An 8032-nucleotide genomic window follows, 5' to 3' on the forward strand; every position below is an offset into this window, starting at 1 on the left:
GAGTATGCATGCATGTTAAACTACGGAGAGCGGAGTGCGACGGGTAACATTTAATTTGCTTCAGCCATGTACAGACATCATCATTAATCTGCATTTTGTGAAAAAAACCTTCCACTGTAATTTTTTTTTATTTTTCTATTTTTCTTTATTTTTCGTTTCGTGAATGTTTACAAAGAACATTCCTTAACATAGCCCCCCTCGTTCCCTTTGCACATGTCCACGTATTCACCACCCTCTCCCTTGGGCCCCTCCATGGTCAACGTTTCTAATGCTGGAGAACTTTTTGATGTAGTAGTCGTTGATGATACAACATGGTACTAGGAACACCTGCTCGATCCATGTGAAGCGACAAATAGCATTTTGTAGACACATTCCTGCTTTCACTAACTGCAAGAATTGTTATTTAAAGTTCTTTTTCTGCATAGCTTTCCCATTGAAACTATTAACTTGTTTTCTCCACCCACTTCCCGATGTATTTATCCACCTCAATATTGAGTTCACTGTAGTGTGCATCTACATTTTGCGTTTTACGAGAAACTCTTATGAAAATTTCATAAAGTTCCCACGTTGATCATTATACATATATAAATAGCTTCTTCTTTTTCAAAAACATATAATGGCCAAAGCATTAGCCGATCAGAATAAGATAAAATGTATGTATGAATGTACGCAATAACTCTTTACATGTTGTTTTATGAGTAATACTACCACTTCAAAGGCTATGAACTTTAAAAAAAAAAATCTTTACCCAACCTTATAAACTTTATGCACTAATTTATTCATTTCGTACTTAACAATTTAATCTCTTCTACTGTTTATTACCAAAGGAAAAAAAAGTTTGTATATCACTCTGTGTGAGCATTTCGGGCACACAAATACAGGATAAATCACTAAGAGTGTTCACCATTCATTCCCATCCTAATTTTGTTTACGTTTCTCAATATATTGTTCCTTTAATAGAAAAATGGTCGTGCCGGAAAGGCAGAACCACGGAAGGACTCTTGTGCTACACATAGACGCCAGCGGCGAACTTCACAGATGTCTGTAGCTTCTATTGTCTCTACTGGCTCTGTTCGTTCTCGATCACCTACAGAGAAAGAAAGCTATGCCGCCCGCCTCAGCACTTCGCCTCCATCAAAAAACATCTGCACTCCGATTCAGACTCCGATGAAATGGTCATTGCCGATACTCCAGACGAGAACTTCAAACGTACTCCACAGCAAACTATTCGTTCTATGCTTCTAACCAATTTTGACAGCAAGTTTTCAAATTCCAAATTTGTTGCACTTCAACTTCGAAAGTACTTACCACGCGCAGCCATCTCCGAGATCGTCCATACCCGCAATGGTATCATACTGAAGACTACAGATGAAGCACTATTCCAAACCATCAGAAACAAAGTGTCTATTGACATTTTTGGTAAAAACGCGCAACTAACCTCACTTCAAGACAGTCGCCGTAAGCAGATGCCTCCTCCTAGATGCACACCATTACTTTCCGTTGTTATTAGAGGAGTAGATCCCTCATACACCGATGAAGAAGTGCTAGAAGAACTAAAATACGAAGGGCACACCATCACAAAGGCCATTAGGATCAAGAATGATCGAGGCCCCACCTACATGGTTCGGGTGTTGACATCACACCAAGCAACCATCGACAATTTGCCAGCGAATGGTGCTGTAATCTATCAACATAAGCATCGAGTGGAACCATCACGTATACCACCGCCCTTGCCCGTGCGCTGCGAAAAATGCCAGCAATATAACACACATTCAACTTCCGAATGTCGAAACGCGCACAAGAGTGGTAATTGCTCCGGCCCACATTCTACCCGTGCATGCACAAATCTAAAATCTCCTCCGACCTGTCCCACTTGTCAGGAGCAACATCCTGCTTATAGCTATAAATGCAAGGGCAAACCAGATCCACAACGGGACCATCCTGAATTGGTGGTTCCTCTTCGTACACCAGAATAAACTATCACACATCATCATTCAACAGACGCACCGATAACCCTTGACCAGGTTCTAACCTTCTTCACTTTGGCAATGCAAAACATCCAACCATTCCAACGACCTCACATTCTTCAGCAAATCATTCAATCCGCAAAGTCCACATTCCATGTTAACTTTACTGCCACTTACTCTGGGAACACTGTCCATTTTCACACCTCATTGCCAGATTCTCATTCTCATGGCTCTAGTATTCATGTTTCTTAATATCCGTTCATTTCGTCAAAACAAAGATTTCTTTGAAACGTTGCTCCTTGAAGAACAAGTTACAGCCTTTCTGTTGAACGAAACATTCTTCACGCCATATACCTGGATATACCTTACTACGTGACGATTGCAAATTCCTTGCCCAACGCGCCCATGGGGGTACGGCGGTTGGCTTTCTCCATAAAATTCCACATCGACGACATGTTTGCACTGCTCTTCACCTCCCGGAATACGTCATATCTTCACTCTATTTTCGTAACATCACCATCACATCACTGTCGCAACCATTTACATCCCCAACTGCATTTTCATCCATTTACATCTATTGCCAACTTGATTTGTTTCAATTTATATCCAACTCATTCAATCACTATATCATTATGGCAGATTTTAATATGTATATCCGGTCCGATCAAGAGAAAACTAAATTCAAAAATTTTCTTACTATTCACACGACTGGTATCCTACAGGATCTCCCAAAACCTACTAGGCCCATTTCAAATACAACGCCTGATATAATCATTTTATCCACAACTCTAGTCTCATATAGTTTTGTAGAAGTTTTAGATCCACTTGGTAGCGATCATGTGCCAGTAAAACTTATCATTAATACTCATAGCACTAACACAACTCAAGCGCAACCAATTCTCTCCACCAGCCTTCGTTTTGATAAAGCAAAATGGAATAACTACAGATCACATCTTTCTACCAACACAGGTCACCTTACAGAACCTACAACGGAAGACGAGCTTTACACTGCAATAGACACTATAACTGTCGCAATCCAAGAAACTAGTACACGTTTCGTACCTACAAGTACGTCCCGCCCATATCAGCCCACTTTGCCGCCAAACTATCTCACCATGATAAACGTTCTCGACAGCTATATCGTGAATATACTCGCACGCATAATCCAGATGCCCTTCGCCATCATAAACAGTTACAACGCACAGTTCGCAATTATATTCGTGCTTATAAACTTAGATGTTGGATTACAACATGTAATAAACTTTCAGATACTAATCATCCTTCAAAGTACTGGAAACTATTCAATGCTCTATGCGGCAAATATACAAGGACTCCATATCCTATTTTAATTGATAAATCACCAGCACAAGGCGACGTAGACAAAGCAAATTCTTTTGCAAACAATCTCCAACGCATCTTCACACCTCTACCTTCCGATGATTTTTCACATCCCGCCGAAAAAGTTAATGTGAATTCTTACGTTTTACAACCTAACAATGCCATTCCCTTTTACCTGACACACCGTTAACTTCACCAATTACAATCGATGAACTCAGAGCTGTTGCCAACCGAAAACGTAATTCTGCACCCGGTTTTCACAAGGTCACTTACCGCCATATCAAAGAATGTCCGTTATCACTGTTAACTCTTTTAGTAACCATTTATACTTTCATTCTCCGCACGGGATATTTCCCAACACCGTGGAAAACTTCGAAAACACTTATGTTTCCTAAACCGAACAAACCGTTAGATGCTGTTTCATCATATCGTCCAATTCAGCTTACCTCCACATTTAGCAAAATCCTCGAACGGATACTGGTCAAACGACTCTATACATACCTCGCTCATCATAACATTCTACCGATATATCAAGCCGCTTCAGACCTGCCTTCTCCATCAACGACCAACTTCTTCGACTTACGAATCTGATCACCACACATTATAATAGCGTCAAACCATCTTCTCTGGTATTATTCGATTTAGAAAAAGCATTTGACAAAGTCTGGCATCTAGCTCTCATTCACAAACTTATTCGCCTTCATGTTCCAATCTCTTATATCAGATTTATTTTAGACTTTCTGACTGGCCGTCTTGCATACGTTTCCATAAATGATCACCTATCCCATCCAATCTTTATACTTTCTGGTGTCCCTCAAATTTCTGCGTTATCGCCTCTTTTATATCTCCTCTTTGTTACGGATATGTCTCAACTTTCGGACAAACTGCACATGTTTCAGTACGCTGATGACACTGCCTTCCTTGCCCTTTGTAATACAGTCCAGGAAATCAATACACTTTTACAAACAGCCATAGATAATTTCTATCAGTGGTGCAAAAAATGGTATTTATTAATTAACGCTTCTAAAACTCAGTCCATCGTCTTCCTACTGCCGAAAAAGTCAACCAAAGTACGCCGTAATCCCAACCGCTTAATGCTTCAGGTAGACGACGTTCCAATACAAGCCAGTAAGATAGCAACATACCTAGGTGTAACATTCGATAGGCATCTTACGTGGAAGAAACACCTTACTACGATTACTAGTAAAGCCTACAATCGCCTAAATCTTCTGAAGCGTTTAACTGGCACAACCTGGGGCTTAAAACGTGATACTGTACTCAATACTTACAAAGCCTTCTTGCGTCCGACCCTTACACATGGCCATACAGCTTGGGTATCTGCTCCAGACAGTTTTTACCAGAAACTTCTCATACTTGAAAGACATGCCTTCCGAATTGCTTACCGGATTAAATTACCCAGTCCTACACAATACCTATACAGTCTCATTACATTTCCTACCTTACAGTACCACATCGAGAAACCCAGGGTAAATTATATCACTCGACGTTACCAAGATCATCATCCTCTTTTGTTGGATACGATGCATTATTCAGCAGTACATCCCGCACCTTCTCACTTTATGAACACACCCCTGTCACTATTATTCACACTGTACTGTTACACTTCCACCGAATCATCCTGCTATTCATCTACTTGACGATTTTCATACTCACCTTCATCACCCCCTCATCTTCCCATCATACAGTGCACAGTGACATTCCCTTTAACTAACATGGGCTTCCTTCTGTCTCCATTATAGCCTAGAGTAACCCCTAGGCAAGAAGATGGTTTCATCTGTGTTCTTACATAACCTGCGTGTTGTGGAGTGATTTGCACCTCATCTCCATAATCACAAGACTTATTCCTATATCGAAGCCTTTATCTTATATATAAACATATGCCGCTAGCATCATTTTCACATAATTATTACTTTTCTTTCATCGATCACCATTGCTTAATAATATTAATAATACTTTGATTCTTTCTTAATATGTATATCGTGTAATTTCCTGGTTCTGTGTATCTATTACAGCATACATTGTATTTATTTTGTTTGTTTGTTTGTTAGTTTTCTTTTCCTGTTCCACCCAATATGTTAAGGCCGCAAATGACCTTAAGTCCTCTGTTTTGTTGATATGTTTAAATAAATAACGATTTTCTACTTCATAACATCCCTTAGACCAACCATTATCCTTGATCCAATAATTGTTCCAAATTCCCTTACCTAAAAAAGGGCGTAACCCTCTAACAGGATGCTAGCCGCTGGCTAGCTAAAAAAAATGTTCAACTAAAAAATCATGAACTTTTCAGGAGAGTGTTTTCAATTGCTCCCTTGAAAAATGGAAAATACGTTCCCTGTGATGTTTCAATACAAAACTTTTTTTTCTAGCCTTTAGGACCATTTTCAACAATATGACAGTGAAGTGTCATTTTGCTACTTTTTTTGTTAAAGGAACAGTATACATACCCATACAATAAGTGATAATATGCCGAGAAATTGGAGGATGATGATAGTAGACATGAAATTAAGCAAAAGATATACTGTGTGTCTACTGATCATGGTACCATTTTCACGTCACAGGTGTTAAAAGAACAATAATGCCGAATGTTTCAAGAACGAGGAATAATATCGCTGTTGGGTCAAAACATTACAGAAATTTTATTTTTCAGACAGATTCTGAGCACAAAACAATTTAAAACAGCATCGAAATAACCAGATTTTACTTTATCATTCAGTATCGTAAGTAATAATAATAATAATAATAATAATAATAATAATAATAATAATAATAATAATAATAATAATAATAATAATAATAATAACCTTTTTGCCACAAATATGGTTCAAGATGTTAAGGCTTAGATTAGGCTAATTTAGGTTTGGTCTCACATTTCTAGATCTACTCTCAGGCACTTAACTTATAACAATAATCATGTAGATTTACAATAGCTCGTCAAATAAAAATATATAATTTACTTCACTTTTGTGGTTTTAAATGATCGTCTAAGACATTTGGCACTGGTATTTTTTCCGGTGAATTCTCAAATAATTGTGTGCTGATTTGATAATATATGTTCAATCACACGCGCCATGAAAACGATTACTCATGCAAAAAAAAATAAATAAATAAATAAATAAAATAAAATAAAATAAAATAAACTCGCGCCAAAAAGTCCGTTAGCGTAGAATAGAATAGAGTAGGGTAAGGTAGGTTAGGTCAGGTATACAACGCACTTGTACTATACTAGAAATTCCCAAAATAACAATTTGGACAAAAGATAAAATTCAGCATATACTAAAAATTAAGTTGATATTAAATATTTAAAATAAGAACTAGATTCCAACTACATAACATTTTAAAATAACTAGATTTGGCGCTAGCACCGAAAACATTAACTTACCAACCAGACAACCCTCCAAAACACTAGATTTTGTCAATCACGAAAATAACTAAATTGACAACACTGATAACATAGAATGTACCACCCAACAAATGTAATGAATGACGTTCGGATGGGAGCAGAGTAGTTACCAGGATACTAGGATTTCTACATATAGTGTTGTGTGTGGATTCTCTGTTTGTAGAGGTCCCGGGTTCGATCCCAGCCCCCGCCAAGTGAACTTTGTGGTGGACAAACACCGTGTGCGTGGGCTTTCTCGGGGTTCTCCCGTTTCCTCCCACTTTCTTCATTCCACCATTTCATTCATTTCTCACAATCACCGTCTCCTTTAGCCTAACCAGCATGACCATGCGACGTAAAACTTAAAGATTTCATTTCAGTTTTTCCCATTTGTATGTTATTGGATTGGTCGGGTACGATTTTCTGTGCCTATTATCACATCATCCTCCAGTTTGTCGGTGCCTGGTATGTACACAAATAGCAAAGAAAACTACCTTACTGTTATACGAAGTGTAAAATGTTACTTGCTACACTGGGGCACAATATGAAGTTTTGGCAAGATACCCTATCTATTATTACGCATAATTTACAGAGGAAGGAAAAATCCAGGTGAGTATGATGTATAGCAATGATCTCAATATATACATACATTCAAAATGCTACATTTTTCTCTCTTTCCCCGATTAAAGTACACTGAGAAAACTGTATGTGGTGTACGTAAAAACGTATGTTAGATGCGTAAATCCTGTAGTTTTTGGAATTAACCTACAACTTTAGTTAACATCCTGCAACAAACATATAACTGAAAACGTATGATTTATACGTACTTTCCGTATAAGTATTCCAAATAAATGTACTATCCGTACGAAAGAAAGAACTGTATATAGGTGGTCAGGATTTCACATACAGATGGACGTATATAACATATTGCTGACGTATGTTACATAGTATACCCTTTTAATATACGGAAGACTGTTAGATGCCAGACATCCTGCAGAGGCTTGATGTAACATGTAAGATGGAAAAGGATATAGCATACGTACGTAGCATATGGGTAATGTGATCTGTACAGATTTCCATAGTAAACATAAGTATTCCGCATTTTTGTACAATATACCTCTGTTCGGATAACGGATTTTTTTTTAGTGTAATGTAGAAACAAAGACTAAATGTAACACAATATAAAAACAATTTGTTTTAAAATTTTGAACAAGAATTTTTGCATGTATTTGACTTAAATATATATATGTTTGTGTGCGTGCGTCTATCAGGACTACTAGATGACCTGGAAGTAAAGAAAAGCATTTTCTCCTTTTCTTTTTTG

This window comes from Thermobia domestica, chromosome 5, assembly GCF_964235325.1.
Source record: "Thermobia domestica chromosome 5, izTheDome1.hap1.1, whole genome shotgun sequence".
NCBI classification, from domain to species: Eukaryota; Metazoa; Arthropoda; class Insecta; order Zygentoma; family Lepismatidae; genus Thermobia; species Thermobia domestica.